The 20,867-nt window shown below is 35.9% G+C and overlaps 1 protein-coding gene across 3 annotated transcripts in view; it reads right to left on the bottom strand.

Annotated features, from left to right (window-relative positions):
* The window catches only part of TFEC (transcription factor EC), a 69,861-nt gene extending 49,396 nt beyond the window's left edge, over nucleotides 1-20,465 (bottom strand). For all 3 annotated transcript variants that reach the window (XM_036103936.2, XM_036103934.2, XM_078059484.1), the window contains exon 1: nucleotides 20,358-20,465. The gene's annotated coding sequence lies outside the window, so the exon portion shown is untranslated. The remainder of the gene's footprint in view (nucleotides 1-20,357) is intronic.
* Between the last annotated feature and the right edge of the window lie 402 nt (nucleotides 20,466-20,867).

Below are 20,867 nucleotides of genomic sequence, written 5' to 3' on the forward strand. Positions count from 1 at the left end.
GGAAATACACTCTGAGACATGCCTGCAGGAGGTTTGTTGGGGGGTGATTTCAGACTTTAGCCATAGTAGGGTGAGGAGAGCAGGATCAGATAGGTGGAAGAGTGGCTAGTTGTGAAGGGGATCGTCTAGGCAATGCACCATAACATCCACTATGTTTATTTCTGATCAAAGGCCCAAAGCATAATATGAATCAGCTCCAGTGAAAAGCCCAAATACATAACCTTGTACAAACCTGACTGGACCCTTAGATAGCACTCAGCCTCCAGAGCAACTTACACTGCTGACTCCACCTTCAGATAGACTAATCCAGGACTCACCTGGTAAAATCTTCACTCCAACAACAATTGTCTCAAACTAACCTTTAGATGGAAATTATGCTATTAAAAAATAAAGTTCCATCATTTGGAATTAAAAAAAATGAAAAACTTAGTTTAAAATGTCTATTTTTTTTAAATGTTTTATATGTAGTTTAGACTCCCATGTTCTAATAAAGGGATGTGGTCTTTTAAGAAATTAGAAATAATGTATTAGTGAGCTATAAAAATGTTTAGATCCACTAATAAGAGAACTAGGGCAATGTGCTTAATGGGCAAACTATTTTTAAAAAATGAGAATCACACAAACTCCTGCAAATACAATAAGCTAAAGGGAAGGAGTTGGTCAGGAAGCAAAAAAAATGCATTCTCCTGGTTGCAGGAAACAATGACTGGGAAATCACATCACAAATGCAAAATGTATGTATCTGTGTGTTTTTTTTTTTTTCCTTTTTCTATTTGTTTGCAGACTAGAACAGATGCAGGAATCCTGAGAGAATTGATAGAGGTCCGCGAGAAAGCAGCCAAATGTCATAGAAAAAAGTCAGCTATCATTCTCTGACAATAGCAGGTGAAACAAGAAGAAATTATTTAGGGTAACTGATGTCTGATAAAATTTTTTGAAGTCTCAGAATTTAAATCAGCCTTGGGAGGGTTCAATTTTACACATCAGCAAAGATTTTGTTAGAAATTAATTAAGATTAACAAAATGTTATTAAGTGACGCTATTTGCATTTGCATCTAAGATCTCCTGGTAGGTAGAAGACTGTGGAGTAATGTGGGCCAGCCATGCAGTGCTGGCTAGAAGAACTCTCTATGCCCCCACGTGGAGTCATTCTTATTTTCACACAGTGGCTTTCAAATTATGCTCCTAGATACATGAGTTCATTCCTCCAATTTACTTTTCAGTGTTCTATACTGTAGTCTTTTGACCTAGTTCTTGTATGGGTTTCATATCCCATCCAGTGGATAACAACAGAGAGAACATAATGTACAAAGAAATTTTAGAAGCAAGTAGGTAGTTGCACCAAAAAAATCTTTGAAGGACTCCAACAAACCCTGTGATTCTCTAAGATTGTCTGCTTGTATCATATCTCCTTAATAGTGCTGTACATCATAAAAAAACTTATAAACATGATTCCCACATATATATAAGCTTCTTTTAAAAAGTTATCTTTTTATAGAGAAACCATAAGATGATGATAAAAGCCCTCAGCTAATTCTTTCAACATTTACTGAGAGTTTAACATTTAATGAGAGTTTGCTCTTTGTTAAAGCTAGTCCCAAGGGAAAGTCATTCCTCTCTAGAAAGCAGGTCTATGACCCACATGTCACTATCCACCTGGAGACCACTTATCTAAACTGAGGGCACAGGACCTGGGAGGAGATAAAACACCTTCTGGGTACTGGCCTTTTGAAACTCAAAACTAAAAAGTGATGGCAAACATCACACAAGCAATTATCTCAGTAACAAGACTTTTTATCACCATTAATTTGACTAGCCAAACTAATCAATCAAGCAAACATGGGCACCTACCTAATAAGCAGGTTTAGACTATTTGCAAGAACAGAAACAGAAATATATTCAGCAAGAAATAGATTTATAGTAAATATAGTACCTCATGATGGTAAAGAAAAATATGTACATTGTCACCAAACACACACATACACACACATTTGCATGTATGTACACATTCACATACCCCTATCGAAAAGCAAGACAGACAATCCCATTCACTACAACATGACAGTCCTTATTTAATTTTGTTAATTTTGTACTAAACTTAAATTTAATAAATGAAGTAAAAGCTTGGACATCACAAGTGAATAATAGGTGACTATTCATTATGTTCCTAGCATCAGAGGTATATAAGAAGAAATCTATTTTGGGGGACTTATGAATCTACTACCTCTAGGTACTTACTCATAAAAGCCACATGACATTTGTTAATGTTATATAGTAAAGATTAATAACTCATTTCTTCAAATCTTACTTTCTTTGCAGCAGTCTCTGGATATGATATACCCATAAATCTCATCTTGACTAAACCTAAAATTACACAGTCGAGCTTGTCTGATTAAGATGTAGCTACTGAACAAAGTAGGGCCCGGTTCATCAAAAGTTTTACTTAGATTTTTGAGTAAGTGTCAGCATATTTCAGCTGAGTATTATATAATCCAAAGCTATTTAATGGATAATAATGTAAAATGTGATTGTAACATAGTCTTTCAGTCCCAATCATTTGAATTTGGATAATTCCAATGGTATGTCTTTGAGAAGAGACCCACAATTAAGAGACTTTAAAGAGGCATGAATATTAAGCAGAGTTTTTTTTTTAATTCAGTAGTGTTCTAGCAGTAAAAATGCTTGCACTCCATGAGCACTCATATTTACACTATGAAGTCTAAGCTTCCCTTACAACTCAGTCTAGCTCCATCTATACTTGCATTGATTTGTTTTGTTTATGCTAGCACCTCAGGAAAATTATCATATTATACCTTTAAAAGATTTAGAACAAATATCAGCAATAATAATCAGCAATAATTATTCTGATCTGTTTCTTAAGAGCATGTGTATTTGGAATTTTTGAGCCATAAATATCAATTAAGAATCACATCAGAGACTGACCACCTCATGTTGGCTTTAAAAGAACACAACAGGCCATGCACACACTAAAGTCAACTGGCAATATCATCAATGACCAAAATAAGTTAATATGAAACATGGAGATAACTTGAGCCATAATACTTTAAAATACATTTGACCCTGCACTCACAGGTTTAGCATTCACTGATTCTACAGATATTTTTTTGAGTGCCTACTACACATCAGATTTTATGCTACTATAATAAGTTCTGGGGATATAATTCTGAACAAAACAGACATAACCCAGTCTTCAAAGGATTCACAGTCTATTGAGAGAGATAGATAACTAAACATGTAATTGTAACACAATTGATAAATTTTGTGAAAGTAAAAGGTATCTCAAAAACAAGCAGACAGACCTAGATAAAAGGGAAGCAAGTTATTCAAATGAATATGTGTGCCTCTATACAGTAACCATTTATGTAACAGTGGTGAGCAAAGTGGAACATAGTCCCTCTCCTTATGCAGCTTATGGACAGGTGGAAGAGACAAGATTTTAGTCAATCACACGAATGACTGTAAATTCTCAAATGCTGTAAGAATAGGAAGGAGAGATACACAAGACTATGAGCATGTGGACAGAAATTATCCAGATAGAAGTTAGGGATGGTTTACCTAAGGAAGGGATGGTAGGGCTGGATCTGGAAGATGAAAAGGAAGTAACTAGAGCAAGAGTATAAAGAATGCATTCCAGGGAGATGGAACAGCATGTGCAAAGACCATGATGGGAGGAAGGAAGATGAGAAAAATGCTTGAGAGGAATGAAAGGACTGGAGCAGAGAGATTACAGTGTGATCTGGGACTGAGGAGGCCAGTTGGGCCAGTCCATGCAATGCTTTTAGGTGTATAAAGGTGTCTTATTTTCTTTATCACAGGGAAGGGGACACTAGCAGTTCAGTTGGATGAGTCCTAGCGAGGTAAAAGGAGAGTCCAGGAAAGAAAAATGGGTTGCCTGAACTAGGATCATGGGATAAGGGTGAGGTAATCACATGGAAGCAAGTAGCTGGATTTCAGAGATGTTTAGAAATGGCACCTGAGTTTCTGGCTTAAGTGACTGAATGGATAGTGATGCCCTTCACAGAGAGGACTGGGGTTTTGGGAGGGACAAAGAATCATAAGTTTGGTTTTGAACACACTGAGTTTGTGATGTTTTTGAAGGTGTGAAGTAGGCAGCCAGATACATGGGTCTGGAACTCAGAAGTATGGACTGTGGATAAAACTAGCTTGACATTTACACTTAGATGGTAACTGATGAGATGATTTGGGGAGGATGCACAGAATTACAAGATGAGAGGGCCTAGAACTGAACATGGTGGATGCCCAAGCTCTAATTACACATCAGGCAATCAATTCTGATTCTAAACTCTAGTTTTTCCCCAGATCCCATTGATTTTTTTTTAATTTTATTATGTTACATTAATCACCATACATTACATCATTAGTTTTTGATGTAGTGTTCCGTGATTCATTGTTTGTGTATAACACCCAGTGCTCCATGCAGAACGTGCCCTCTTTAATACCCATCACCAGGCTCACCCATCCCCCCACCCCCTCCCCTCTAGAACCCCCAGTTTGTTTCTCAGAGCCCATAGTCTCTCATGGTTCGTCTCCCCCTCCAATTTCCCCCCCTTCATTTTTCCCTTCCTACTATCTTCTTTTTTTTTAAACATATAATGTATTATTTGTTTCAGAGGTACAGGTCTGTGATTCATCAGTCTTACACTTTTCACACGTTTTGCAAAGTGTTCACTTGAAGTTTGTATGTGTTATACAGTGGAATAAATCCTCCTTAATTAAATAATTTAGTTTTTCCTATTTCCAAAGTTATATATTCAACCCTTTGATATAGATTTAGAATTATTTTCCCAATTCAAGGGCATTACAACTCTCTTTATCAGTCCTCAACCTTTTAACTGTAATTCCAGAATCCAAAAACTCTGAAAATCAGAAGTTTGTTTTTGTTTTTGTTTTAAGTTTGGTGCAAACCTATTTGGTGGCAAAATCAGATCTGAAATAAAGTAAGGCTATTTATAATCTATCTTTATCTCACTTATAGTAGATATTCGTAGGTTTTGCTGCAGATACATTAATGTGTTTGAGTATGGCATGCTGTCTTGGGCTTCTCTATATGTACTACATTATCTTTCAATATCTGGAATACTGAGAATTCTAAAACACATCTAGCCCTAGGTTTTTGGATAATAGATTTTGTATTCTTTTTGTTTATTGAGTGAACAACCTGAAGAAAGTACTATGCTATATGTTTTACATAAATAATATTATTTAATATTACAATATCATAAAAGAACTTGAATGGGCCTTCACAATTATTTTTCAAAACTTCAGCACAATATTTAACTTCATTTTATTTTCAGAAACTATAATGTATTAAAAATCAAAATTCATATTGAGCAATATGTTATCTCTTGGGGAAGTAATGACATGAGGAAATGTCCTTTCTGATTCAACAGACTAACTGAATGAATGCAAGATGTGTTTTTCTTTTAATAAGAAGGAATGATTCAGTTGTAACATATTTTGATATTAGACATATTTGTATGTAGTGCTTTTAGCTGTATTTAAATGAGTTAATACTCTTCTCCAAAGCTTTCAGAAGTTTCTCATACAATTAAATTGTCTTCTGTAATGTAGAAATATACAAGTTAGTTGTTTCAGCTAGATTCAGTAAAATGTCTTAAATTTCTTTTTTAAAAAGTTTAACTGACTACATTAAGGCTTAAACATTAAGATTTATTAAAAGGACTTTTACAAGTCCTCTTTGCTTCAGAAAGCAACAATTATGTTTAGATGATACCTTATACTTCACAGTTACTTTCAACTTAAAACAAAGCTCTCATGTAATGGTTAAACACACTTTTTCTCATCCTCAGCCTAGTGACCTTAAATCATTTTCATTATGAAGTTGTAAATGTTCTTTCAAGGATTCAGAGAATAAAGGAGAAACAAGAGTGATTTCTTTAAGAGGTCTTGTTTCAAATATCTTGGAAAGTCATCAGTGCATTTATTTTTAATTTTACATGTTCTAAAATAGATCCAAAACCATCAATAAGAACACCTGGGACAAATTCCAAACCTCCTTATAATACTTGCCATCATTTGCATCATTCTGTTACAAAGGCATTATATTTTTCATTCTTAATATATCTTAATGGTTAGATTTGGGATAATATCAATATATTGTCAATTTATACAGACCTTGTTGTAAAACAAACTCACAGGCCACTTAAGGTAGTTGAATTTATAACAAAGAAATTCATACATTTTTTTTGTGAGAATAAAAGGATCGCAGAGGTTTATTTCTGAAAAAAATTCTAAACAATTCAAATGGTTTTATACTATCTCAGGCTTGAAAACTTTTTATGTCCCTTATCTACTTTATGAGTTGATATATGATCATCAATTAATGAAGTCATTTTTATGATAATAAAATGTCATCATTAGAACTGTGGTATTCTAGTCTAACCATTTTCTAAAGAATATGATTGGGGCATTTTAGGTAGTTAAATATTAAAATAATCTAATTGAAAATGAGACTTTGAAATTATTCATTTTGATTGACAAACTGCAGAAAATGGCTTTGTATCATAAGTACATTTCTATCACTCAATTTTTATAGTTATTACTAGTATTTCTAGAAAAAAAGGGTAAAATCTACATTTTGTTTTACTTAACTAGTAAATAGGATGATGTCTGGCTGTCTGTGTTTCAAATGCATCTGTTATTACTTAATCTACATTAATCAAATTCCCCCAGTCACCGTGCCTTCATGTAGGAAAGGCCTTCAGCTGCAGAGTTGTTGCACAGTTTCACCTTCCCCTTGTCACTGAAGAACAATGTTCCTTTTGAATCGAAGAAACATACTTCTGTCGCAAATTTTTTATAGTTACAGAAAGTACATAGCCATGAAACATTAATTTATCAAGAAGACTGATCATAGGACCTCATGGACTAATTGAAAGCCCCAGAATACCATATAATAGTAGCTACCATCACACGTGGAATCCAACATTCCAATGGTTTGAGGAAGGACTTTTGTCTTCATTCCAATGATGAACACACTGAAGCTCAAACGGGTTATCGGACTTGCTCACAATCACACAGGCGAAAAAGTGAACTCCACTTTTTGTCTTTTGATTGCAAGTAGGGTATTCTTTCAACTACAAGGTATTTATCACCAGCTCGTGAAGATAATAAAAATTAACTCCAGCCTCCATTCTTAGAAAAAGCTGTGTCCTATATCTGTATACAAGTATCCACCAGCTGCCTCCACCCTGGTGGAAAAACCTCTGGAGTTGCTTCCCCATGATTAGTCAAGTTTGACTTGGCTCACTCATGATTTTGTTTTTGTGTTTCACTTTGTCTGTCTTATAACCATCACATGGTGCAAGATCCGGCTTCTCCATACAGTATGGGACAACGCTACAGTTGAAATCTACCATCAAGAAATATTAACTTTAGATGAGTGCTTCCTTTTTTTTAAAAGATGTTTTGTTCCACTTTTGTCTTTAGATCTGTGTATTAAATGTGCACTGTTCTGAAGAGTCCTAGTCCTCTTCCCCAGAAAGTTTCCTTATATCATCTTTACTGTTACTTAAATGTTTCTTTCCTGAAAACCTCTGACTCCTTTTCATGATAGAGAACAGTTGGATGGGGAGGGAGGAGGTGAGGAAGGCAGAAAATATTATTTTCAGCTTGGCTCATTCTAAATAAATGTCATGACTATTCTATTTAATCTCTTTAAACTTCTTGCTCTGAGGGATAAATTTAAGAAATAAACAAATGCACATAAAAAGTTGGCAAGAGTTGATGGGCGCCTGGGTGGCTCAGTTGGTTAAGCGACTGCCTTCAGCTCAGGTCATGATCCTGAAGTCCCGGGATCGAGTCCCGCATCGGGCTCCCTGCTCGGCAGGGAGTCTGCTTCTCCCTCTGACCCTCCTCCCTCTCATGCTCTCTGTCTCTCATTCTCTCTCTCGCAAATAAGTAAAACCTTAAAAAAAAAAAAAAAAAAAAAAAAAAAGTTGGCAAGAGTTGAAATAACAGAAAACTTCTTTGTAAGACCTTTTTTTGTGTGTCAGTTGCTTTTGAGAAATAACAAAAAACTCAAAATGCTAGTTAATATTGTAGCTTTGAAATATGCGGAAAATATTTACCATAATTTCAGAGATGAAGATCCAGGATTCTATTTCCATTCTAATTTGAGCAGACAAATCAATTAAAATAAAACTTTTTTATTGAAATTTAAAAAGAAAAAATATATATAATTAGAAAATATATTGTTTTAGTCTTTTTAAGCTTTTACCAATTATTTTCAATTATTCTGTGATAGGTAAAATAATGCTTCCCTCACCAAAGGCATCCATATCCTAATCCACAGAACCTGTGGATATGTAACCTTACATTACAAAGGGATTTTGAAGGTGTGATAAAATTAAGGATTAAGGTGCAGCTGAGAGGCTGAGCTGGTCAAGGATGGTCCATAATAACAGGACAACGGGGCAAGAAGTGTTACCAGTGAGAACTGACTGAAATTAGAGTAAAGGCTGAACAGGGAGGAAACAAAGGCCCAAAGGTGAGAAGATGGAGTAGTCAGTGGATTAAGACTCAATCAGACCACTGGGTATTTACCCCAAAGACACAAATGTAGTGATCCGAAGGGGTACGTGCATTCCAATGTTTATAGCAGCAATGTCCACAATAGCCAAACTATGGAAAGAGCCAAGATGTCCATCAACAGATGAATGGATAAAGAAGATGTGGTATACACACACACACACACACACACACACACAATGGAATATTATGCAGCCACCAAAAAAACAACAAAATCTTGCCATTTGCAACAACATGGATGGAACCAGAGGGTATCATGCTAAGCAAAATAAGTCAGTCAGAGTATCAGTACATGTATCATATGATCTCACGAAATGAGGAATTCTTAATCTCAGGAAACAACCTGAGGGTTGCTGGAGTGGTAGGGGGTGGGAGGGATGGGGTGGCTGGGTGATAGACATTGGGGAGGGTATGTGCTATGGTGAGCACTGTGAATTGTGTAAGACTGATGAATTACAGACCTGTACCTCTGAAACAAATAAAATATTATATGTTAAAAAAAAAAAGATAGTAGGAAGGGAAAAATGAAGGGGGGTAAATCAGAGGGGGAGACGAACCATGAGAGACTATGGACTCTGAGAAACAAACTGAGGGTTCTAGAGGGGAGGGGGGTAGGGGGATGGGTTAGCCTGGTGATGGGTATTAAGGAGGGCACGTACTGAATGGAGCACTGGGTGTTATACGCAAACGATGAATCATGGAACACTACATCAAAAACTAATGATGTAATGTATGGTGATTAACATAACATAATAAAATAAAATTTAAAAAAAGACTCAATCAGACCAAAGAGAAAGTATAAAGAGTAAGAGAGCAAGAAAGCTGGAAGGTGGAGACCCCAGTTTTGGACACTGGATCATCCTCTGAAATCCACTGAACAAGGTACTCCATAATCTGCCTCTGTCAACTTTCACATTTTCATTTTTCCTGTCAGTTACTCACTATCTCTCTGCTTAAGGAAACCACCTGACATCCCCATAAATGTCCCTGCTTCTTAACATGGATCACTTGCTTGGTGGTGGCAAAAATTCTACCATAAAAGATATATTGGTAAAGTATACTATCAACCATACATCCTCTTCTCAATGGGAAATTATCTCCAAAAATTGCAGCATCAAACACGGTCTTAATTTTCTTCCTTACCGCTTGTAGAATATATTACAATGACAAAATGGTGGACATCCGTTAACTTTGAATATGATGTTTCCATGAGACTAAACAAAAAAACAGTGATATATCACATAGATAATTTGGTTTCTAAGTATTTCCACCATTTAATAACTCACCATCATTGTCACAGTTTATGTGAGTCTTCTCTGTCATTGAAACTGAATTTTTAAGTATGCAGCCACAAGATTATAGGGTAAGCAGACAACTGCCATGGAATCCAAGGACAATAGTAAATAGAACGAATAGGACACAGTGTACTGTATTTTATACAGTATTTTATTATTAACAGAGCACGTTCTTATCCATTGATCCCTTTTATGATCTCATATTTGGTCCCTTGTGATTCTAATCCCTTATTTTATGCATGTTATTGATGAACTAAGGCTCAGAGAGGTTAACCAAGTTATAGAAGTGGCACAGTTAAAAAATTAATCCACATATGCTTACATTGTACTCTCTTCAAAGTTAAAAATACGAATAATCATAATGACAATAATGGCATAAAGTGGTAATAAGTGTAGTGAGTAAGTAAGTATTGCTTTGTGTCAGGCGCAGAGCTTTGATTGCCTTGTCTCAGGTAATCCTCAGAGCAAGCCACTGAGGTGAGCAGCCTAATTCTCTCCATGGGAGAAAGTGAAGATAGAGGCTAGGTTAAGGAACTTTGAAGCGAAGCAAAGCAAAAGTTCAAATCCTCACTGGTCTCACTACTGAGTCTCTGTTCCTCATCAGAAGTAATTATTAAAACAAAGTTTTTTGCCTTTCAACTTAACAAATATGTCTTAATTCTTAATACCTAGTGCTGAGGAGGGAACAATGCAACAGGTACCCACATGACTTACTACCAAGGAAGTAAATGTGTGCAATACATTTGCATAGCCTAAGGAAATAATCCTAAATGTGTAAAAACTCTGAAGCATCAAGATGATCATTGAACCATAATTAATAATGATTCTATAATATAGAGAACATATAAAATTTAAATATATATCCCAGTGGCCTCTCTATAGCATTCTTTAAACTGTGAGATCTGACCTTGTTCTTTTACTCAGATCAAAGTGCTTTATTGCTAAAAACATTTAATCATAAAATGACTAGAAAGTATAAACTTTGAAAGCAAAACTAAAGTAAGCTTCCTTTCCGTCCATTAATCACAAAATTTTAAAAAATAGAATGATACACCAAGTGACTCTAACACAAGGGAAAATATGACTATTAAGCAAACTATTTTAGGAAAAGTGTCATAACTTTAAAGTCCTTACTAACACTGTAGCCCTAACTTCTATCTAATCTTATTATTAAATATATTTAATAGAAGTACATGAGGTAGCATCAAAGTTCTGAATATTTACTAAACATTTCCATGTCCGTGAGTAAAGCTAGAATTTTAGGAGTGTTAAAGAGCAGCACATGAAAAAGTCTTTCAAACAATAACAGGATATTTCAAATTCCTAATGTAAACACATTAGGATACTCAACCAACATAAACCAGACCATATAAAAATATGCTTACAGCAGACAATAACCTTGATGTGTTCTCCCCATAAAATCCAACACTATCATGTGAGAATAAATTATTCTTTCCATCCTTATGGTGTTGTCTTGCCCAAACCTGGGAGCTCATTTCAAAGTAAATTTCCAAACGGAACACAAGCATAGATATATAAAGGGGCTTGCTTTCAAAAAGCAGCTCAAGTAATAATGTCAACCAGATTCTCTTGCATCTCACCAAGGGTTTTGTTTGGTGTTTTATTCTGATTTTTTTTCTTTCTCTTATAAATTCTTCTTCTTAGAAAAACTACTATAAGTGGCAAGGTCAACTTGGCCCTTACCACAAGTCACTGATGACTGAATTGGTATCCTGATATCTGAGAAGTCATTTGCTGTCACATATCTATCATCAACCCTTCAGAAGAGTAAGAGAGTATGATGCCTTATTAAGACTTGGCCAAGTTAGGGTAGAGTTTCAATCCTCTTGAACTCTATATGTGCATAGGGGAAAATGTGGTTGTTTTGTAGCCTATAAATATATTGCCAGCTCTAGCAAGCGACAAGACATCTCACTCTAGAAAGTCAAGTGCTGCAATGTGTCACTTCCAAACTTCTCTTGCCGGTCCCAGGAAAATAGGTACAGATTTCAAATAAAGTTATTTAAAGTAGATTCTGGTATATAGACACCCACGTCCTCCAGAGTTAAATTTCCCAGTTAGACTGTCTCCAGTCAATCTGACCACTTCAACCTGACAGGCAAGCCAGTCAAACAAGCAGTCACAGTGGGCCAAAAAATCTGTCAGAATGGTTTGCTTCACTGGTGAGTACTTTTTGACTGACTTGAGCAGTCAAGTTAATCAAAACAGTCAAGCCAGGTTTCCCATGTGTACATAGTCTTAGCTCTTCTTATGTTAGTAGGTAGGCCTTGTTTATATATCTTAAAGTTTTATTAGGTTACACTGTTTAAGAGAAACAAGTCAAAAATGTTGTGAGCAACTAGTTTGACAATTAGGGCTCTCTTCGGAGTTGGTCTTCAGCTTCGGCGCCAGGGAGAAAAGGCTCATTGGGCCTGCCCGAGAGCTACGGAAGGGGACAGGAGGAAAGGCAGACGAGAGAAAAGCACCATGGAAACAGGAAGGACCCATAGGCCCAGCTCCTAATATTTTTTGGTTAGAGGGCTGAGACATGTGTCCTGACAAGGGATTGGGCTAGTTATACCTTTTGAGATTAAATTAAAACACTCAGAAACCAAAGTAGGGTTAGTGACATAGATCTCACTATCGACTGGTTTTCCATTTTAGTGTGAATAGCCACTTTTGTCAGAAGAAGGATAAGCTTTAAGAAACCTCTTAATTAATTTAAAAATGGAGGTGGAGGCAATTTAATGTCTCAGCTTGCACAAATGACAGCTATAACTGCAGTCTGATGTTTCAAAAGCACTGTTAGAACAGCAGTTGAAATTACAGGTTTTGGAATCAGCCCACCTGACTTCAAGCCTGGGCTCCCCACTGACAAGCTGTGTGCCTTTGGGCCGCTCAGTGTCTTCCCAGTACGTAAATACCCTTACCTGTACAGTGGGTACAATAATACACCAATACTACTGAATTCCCAGAATTGTTCTGATTATGAAATGGCAATGGGAACAAAGAACTTTCAATAGGATAGAGTAAGGAAGACTTGCCATGGAGAGGAGAGGCATCCAACCAGAGGAAGAAGGTCCAGCTCAAGGTCACCATAACTGTGAGAGCATCTTATTCAAATAAAGTATCTCTATAGAGTACTAGACTTCTTTTTCACCAGCATCTTATGTTTTTTAAGTCTTGCCCCAATTAATAGTTGTATCATTTAATATCTTTATAATTTCTAATAACAACACTAATAAGCACATGAGTGAGGTCTCTAGGTCCTCATTCCATGCTGGCATTAAGCAAGGTGTTTACCACCACTTTCTCATTTATAACCTTGAAACCCAATGAGGTATATCAGGTTTCCACATGAAGAAATTGAGTCTCAATCAAATTACATGACCTGTCTGGGATCAAACAACTGGTTATGACAGAGCTGGTTTTGAAACCTAACCATCTTTAAAACTTCTGCTCATTCTAATATGTCATGTTTCTAAGTGACCTATAGTGTAATAACTATCTAATTAAGAACAACATATTTCTGGTTCTTCCAGAAAGAAGAGTAGTTAATATTGAAGATTTGGGACTTCCTAAAGGGAAACATTTGTCTATTGGGCCTCTGAAGGTAGTACAAGTAAACACTGACTTATCGTATCCAGAGCTCACGTTCTTTCCCCTTTCTATATTGCCACTTTGGGTTTCAGAACAATAAAACAAAATGTCTGGAATACAAAATTCACCTATTCCAGAGGACTTAGAGCTGGGCAGGATTTCAAAGACTGGTTGAGTCATCAAATACAAAGTAGAATGTCTTGGTAGTTGAAAATGGCTGGAGCGCCAATTAATAAGCTGAAAACTAAGCAATAGTTGTGACATCAAGACTATTTCATGCTGTTTTCTTAGGTGATTTTTCTGTCATTGATAGAGATAGTAATCTCAGATAATGTGCACAAAAGTCTTTAGACTCTGAAGAAGCATGAATGAATGATACTTCTGGGAAGAGCCCAGGCTTCTAGCTAAAACTCAACATAGGAGGGTGCAATCCAACATACAGGATTAACATCTCAGGAGACTTGCCCGAGGTCAGTTCATCTCTCTGTGATGCCTTATCCTCTAGATGGAAATAAAAACAGTGAACTCTCTTAAATGTGCCCTACGGTCTGATTAAAGATTGAAAAGGTCTCTAAAAATCCACAGCACTCCCAGGGAAAAATGCTAAGTATCATTATAATTATTACACCAAATGCCATAATTTGGTCTCCTCAGATTCCCTTTTTATGTAGATTCCATCACACTCTGACTTTTGACTTTTTGCCTCTCTGACCAAATCTCCAATGACAAAGCAAAGGGAAATGTTGAGGCAATTAGTGGGAAATGGAAGCAATTAATTCCCTTTTTTAGTAGAGACCTGGCCTCTGTGAACCAGTTTAACCAAAAATAATCAATGACCTTTCTCTGACCAAACTGAAGGAAATCTACTTGATATTTGTCACTGGTTATCCATCTACTGCTTCAACATTAATGAGTCTTTTCACTTTGCCTCTTTCTTTTATGAAATAGAGCCATCTATTCTGGTCCCTTGTTACCTCTGCAACTGCTATTTTTGCAAATCTAATACAGTCAAAGACCTCGTTATCCATGTGTAATCCTGGAAACCATTTTTAGCATAGCATGGTTTCTGATTTCCCCCAACCTTTCTCCCTTGAACTGTTTCCCGTTCTCTGCAATAAAGGTGGGATCTTGTTCAAAATGAATGAAATAGAACAACAAAGATAAAGTTTAAATCTAAAAGCGACAAAAAAAAAAAAAGATTATATAGTTTACCTAGGTCTAAGCACCATGCAGATCTAGAACCAAGTCGCTGCCCCATTGCTTACTCACTGGTTACCTTGGGAACTTTACCTATCTTCCAAAAAATCTCACTTTTCTCTTCTGAACAATGGAGATAAGAGCACTTGCCTCAAGGGTATTTTCAGGTTCAAATGAATTGATACGTGCAAAGCCTTTTGTACCTGATGAGAGTCCAGTCAGTGCTAACTTTTATCAACTGGAGAAGAGAAGACTTCAGGTAATATAGCTGCTTTTGATATTCATGAAAACTCTTCTAAGATGACTGCTCCTCAAGCAGGAATAGTTAACAGTCACTGTCTCCTTTTTATCCCCAAGTAGAGAACTTACTATTTTAGCTTATGCATTTATTTTATAAATTCTTTCCTTCTAGCATATTCTGGAATATCTTTGCTTGCTATTTTGTTGTTGTTTGTTTGTTTTGTCTTTAGACAAATACATCTTAAGCAAATGCTCAAAAGTTTAGTCATACATTTTACTAGGTGTGCTCAGTAAGGCTGAATATAAGTGAATTTAGATACTACTTAGTACAACCAGTATTTCATGTTGAAACATAGAAATGTGAATGAATTGGTACTACATCCTCAGAAAATATGGAAAAGTAGAGATGACCTGTGAAGAAAGGCAAATTAAGTTACCTCCCGAATTATGCAGAGTTGCTTCATTCTCTACTTCATTTTGCTCTGAGAGCTCTGTCCTAAAGGCAGAGTCCTCTGAGCCTGTATTTAGGAAAGGATATTGAGGGAGAAAAAAGGCCAGATATATGAGATAGTAGCCCATGGTTATGTTTCATGCTCTGAAAATCTGTCAGAAATGTGAGATCAAGGATCCCATAGGGGGAAGGAGAGAGGTCCTCCCTTTGGGTTACGACCTAGATTTCCAATCTTAGAGTTCCCACATCCAATCTAAGTTTGATATCCCAGGAGTGAATTCAGAACTACTCTTCAGGCACAGGAGACCTAAACTTTAACACCACCAGACCCCTTGTCCTTCACACTCAGTCCCAGCCCTAGCCCTTCACTCTCCACACCAGATATTAATTCAACTTAGAATATTCAGCAAACACACACACACACACACACACACACACACAGACTTATTCAAAGTCACATGGCAAGTTAGTAGCAAGCTGAAAATGCTGAACTCTGACTTCCCATTTCAGTGTGTTCTATCAGCACTAAACCAAGCAACCACAAAGAAATCACTGAATCACTTGCAAATATTTGCTTGGCCCACTGGTTTGGGAGCTAATCCATGTTCAATTTCAGTGGTTATTTCTACAGTGGAAAATGACACAGTCCACCACCTTTGATTTTCTTATGAAGTAGGTTCTATCATATTTTTAGCAAAGCACTTGCCTTCTGTTCTTGCCAGAGGTGCAACCACTTTGCAAAGTATTATGCAGAGGCACATACTTGTCCTTGTTCTCTTAAAGCAGAAACAGGGGCACTGTATAAACAAAATCTAAAACTAATGGCTCTAATCTTTTATCCCCCCAAACTGTGTTCCAAATGGCCAGAGTATTCAGCTAAAACACAATCAGATCAAGCTACTCCTCTTGTTAAAATCCTAAAACACTTAAAAGCATAGTTATGGTCTGCCCCCATCTTAACTCTCCAGCCCTACTTTATGTTATTCCCCACGATGATCGCAAGCTCTAATCAAAGACCCCTGGATGTGCCATGCTTTTCACAACTCTGCACATGCTAGTCTTTTTGTCTGATGCCTTTCTCCTATCCTTTGCCTGCCTAAAGAATAGCTAATTATTTTTCAAGGGTTCTTTGAACCCTTCCCAAACCCCCAAACTCAGGGAATTCATATATACTTTTAAAACTTGTCAGTGTGATTAATTGTTGAGATACCTCAAATGCTCATTGACAGGTACCTATCTTAGGCAACTTAGCATCCTTAGAAACTAGTGTTACACCTGGTACACCCCTCTACTTATACACCTTCAACTTACACGATAATCAACTTACACGATATTAACTAAGTTATCGCTCAAGACAAGATTGCATATTCCGTACCTTCTCCAGAAAACGGTGTCATCAGTCATCTCACTGGGCAGACCCACCCACTGCTTTGTTCCTACGCTAAGAGTGGATATGCTCAGAGTTTTCCAAACACTATATCCCTACATGTCCACAACATGTCAAAAGTCTTTTAAGAGAAAAAATGTTTGTTTGCAATAAAAACAACAATAGATGTTTTACAATTTGAGAGCAGAGATAAAGAAGGTCGACTATACTTATGGGAAAAATCTTGAATGGTAGGTATAATTCTGATGGAAAGAACAAATCATCCATCATGTGAAAAGAGCCTTGCATATGTGAAGGACAATCATAAGCTATAGAAGTGAAAAGGCAATTGTCTAAATAGAAACATTTGCGAGTATGACTAAATGATCAATGCCGTTTTGGCATAAGATTAATTAAGAGGAAGCCTAAAAGTTTACCAGAACTTAAAGTCTGATGGTAAAAAATGCTGCTGACAAAATTTCTATTGCAGACCTCAGATTGTTCAGTAGGTTCAAATCCTTCTGAGTCTGCACAAGATCAAAGGTAGCAGAGATTATAAATAGCTGCTGAGATATTCCTTGCAGACACTAGCTGAGCTCATTTACCTGTCTATAGACAGATTTTCAAAGTAGTAGGTATGGTCTAGATTTTGGGGGGAGTGGGGAAAGATGGTGGATAGAATGAGTTTTTGGCAAAGGGATAAAAGGACACAGAGAAATACCTGATTGAAGAGATAGAGAGACCTGGCTCAAATTGTTATTTGGATGGAAATACATCTAAGCAAGCTGAATATCTTTCAGAACTTAATTTGTTCATGTGCATATGAACTTCTGTATTGGAAACATGTTCACAAAATAAGAAATAAAGAAAGGAACAAAAGGGAGGAATAGAAGGATTCTCTGGCCCATCCGAAAAACCCAGAAAGTGAATCACGTTGTGTTCTAGTATGCAGGTGGAGGAGGAGTCTTTCAGGAAAGGCAAGAAATGATTTGTAGATACTCTTCCATGGTAACTCTTAGGAATGAACATCAGGGAGCATGGGAATCCTTATTAAAACTCAATCTCTACTTCCTAGATTCATTCCCTTCAACTGCTTTTTTTAGTTCTATTTCTGAAATCTCACTTATTCTTTCAAACCTAAAGAGATAAAAAGAAAAACAGCAACCTAATGGATCTTTAAGATCATTAGGCCCAACCTCGCATGGTATCCTGAGAGCAATTACAACATCGGTAACAAGGGCTTTCTCTCCTTGACCAATCTAGTCTTTAAACTGGTCACCTGAAGAAATTCTACAACCTACCTTACTATTTCACTTTTCAAAAATACAGATTCCCCCAATTTTTCTGACGTTTAACATAAACTACCTGTAACACATTCTCATACCATTCTTCTACTTTTTTTTTTTTTTTTTTTTTTTGCTGATGAGTAAGTGGCCAGACTTCCCATGCTCCAGTGAATACAATTTAATAGAATCACATAATTAGGTATCCACTAAGCTCTCACAGGCAAAGTGATGTCTGCCAAATCTTTGATATGTCTCCAAACACTTGCACCCCAACCTAGAGACTCCTTAACTGGATGGCAATTCACAACTCTATAAAACAAGGTATATTTTTATACATTAGTTTCTTGCTACTCATTTTTTCTATAAGACTATTGTTAAGCTCTCTCCTCAAAGCTTATGTTTTTGAGGACACTTGTGGCTCTTCGTGCTTTCCTCATACATCCTCAGCTCTATGCTTGAGACTCTTCTTCCTGATCTTAGTAAACACAATTAGTAAAACCTGAGCGGGAACTATATGTTGCACTCTACATTTGCTTGTTTTGCCAAATAGCATAAAATTTGCAATCTGCTATTAGTAAACATCACCTCTTTAGATCTGCTATCACTCCACTGCTTAAATCCAGTATTTCTTACTAAAAGAGTTAAATTTATCTCCATAAGAATCTGGCATGTCTAACTGACCTCAGATAATTTGATTTGTACATTGATTTCCAAAGAGTTGAATGATTGCATTTCCACACGTATAATTATGATTATTATTTTATCAATATCCATCATTATCCCCTTTGAATCATATTTCATTAGTTTATTTGAAACAATTGTGTAAGAGTATTTCATTTCTTTCAGTTTCTCCTTTCCTATTTCTCCTTTTTGACTATTCAAACCACTGTTTTCAAAATTGTTTTCTACTCCCACTGTGTTAATTACTACGGTTTCTGAAAATTTCACTTATGCTAGATATTTGCATCAGATTTAAATGTCTCATAATTATTTTGGTTATCTAGAACTTACTACAAACCTTGTGCCACAGTCATTAAAATTAAGCTGACGCTTAAGAAACGTTTTTCAGCTTGTTTCATTTTTGACATCAGCTCCAAGTTTCAGTTCAACAAAATATACTCTACTCATGCATTTAACTGTTCTACTGCTTTGTAATGAAACTGAAAAATTAAAAAATAATATTAATAATAATCAAAACAAAAAAATAGGCAACATGGAAATTATATATATTCCATTTGTTTTAATAGTGAAAAAAGACTTTTTATTCTCAAAATGGAGATCACAAAGTTGGCCTATTCAAGGCAGTTTCCACCAAAAAAGTGGAAGATTTAGTATTCATTCAAAAGTGACTTGAAGATGTAAAGCTATGCTTAGATTCATCTAAAATAGAAGTGAAGCAGAACGGTCTGAATAATTTTGATAAGAAACTCTCATTCTGTTTCACTCTGCTTTGTTGACACAGTCTCTGAATAGGGAAGAATTGTGAAGGTTATTTTAGTGTCAATGTTAAATGAAGTTTCCAGTAAATAAGTTACTAATTAAGCTACCTGAAATGAATTAAAGATTACTTCAGGTTTATTTTTTTCTCAAAATGTCTATGCCCAATGAAACATTTTAAGGCAATATTGAAAGTATGGGATTATAATTCACAGAAACAAATATGTAAGAAATAGATGTACGTGTGTGTGTACGTATACAGATATATAAATAATCTTCAAGTCCCTACCACGACTCTACAATTATAACAATTAAAAACTATTACTATAAAAAGTTATTGCTTTGGATATTTGACATCTCCTACACAAACTTTTCAGATCCAAACCTTCATTTAAAAAACCAGAATAATTTTGAACCCTGGAAAAATAACATACACTAAAGTACTATGTGGTGTTAATTCAGCTATGAACAGAATTCATATTTTCTTACCATTAAAAGCCAATAAAATATATATTGCTAAAATGTAAACAGAAATTAACATTTACTCATAGAATAACATATAAGATGCAATAAAATGTTAAATCGGTACAATTTAGTAAATATCCAAGAATATTAAACCGGAAGAAGAAATTGCTTTGGTTATCATGAACTAAAACAGTGATTTCTACATCTTGATTAAAAGTAAGACATTAATAAAGTTTCAGATATATTTTACCTAAATTATAGCAAATCACAGCTCAGCTACTCTAATATCATGATACCTAATGATCATGCAAGATGAAACCGTAATTACAAGCAAGCCACACATATCAAAGTAAAATAAGTATTGATTAGACTTGTCTTCATAGTTTGTTTAAAGTACAGAAAATTAACCTGCCAGTTTAGTTACCTACCAGCAATGATTGGATTCTATCAGTGTTATCACCTCTACAAACAGCACCAAATTATAATCCCTCTTCCCATAACATAAGCACCATGCCAAAAAAGACAACCAGAGTAAATGATCTGATCATGAATAATGAATAGTTAGGGCTGGTTGGAATCCACTTAGTTGAGGAAAGAGAAAAGAGAAGTGGCTCATTAGGGCATTTCCTGAAACTTGGTTGGAATTTCAGTTAAGGAAGAAGAAATGACACAGCAGTTTCAAGTAGAGGGGGACTTCCTTTCTTTATCTGAAATATGCTACCAATTTGAGAAACAGCACTCCAACAAAACTATTCCACAGTAATGTGGCCACAGTAAAAGCTCTCGTTGATCCCATTATTGCCCTGTAATTAACATTTCTTCCCAGAATATACACAAGCAGTACATGGTTGTTATCAAAATGGACTAAGATCCCACATCTATTGCAACATGTTAAATCTCACATTTAACAGTTGTTCAACAAACTGCCCTGCACCAAT

The sequence above is a fragment of the Halichoerus grypus genome, chromosome 12, assembly GCF_964656455.1.
Source record: "Halichoerus grypus chromosome 12, mHalGry1.hap1.1, whole genome shotgun sequence".
Taxonomy (NCBI): domain Eukaryota; kingdom Metazoa; phylum Chordata; class Mammalia; order Carnivora; family Phocidae; genus Halichoerus; species Halichoerus grypus.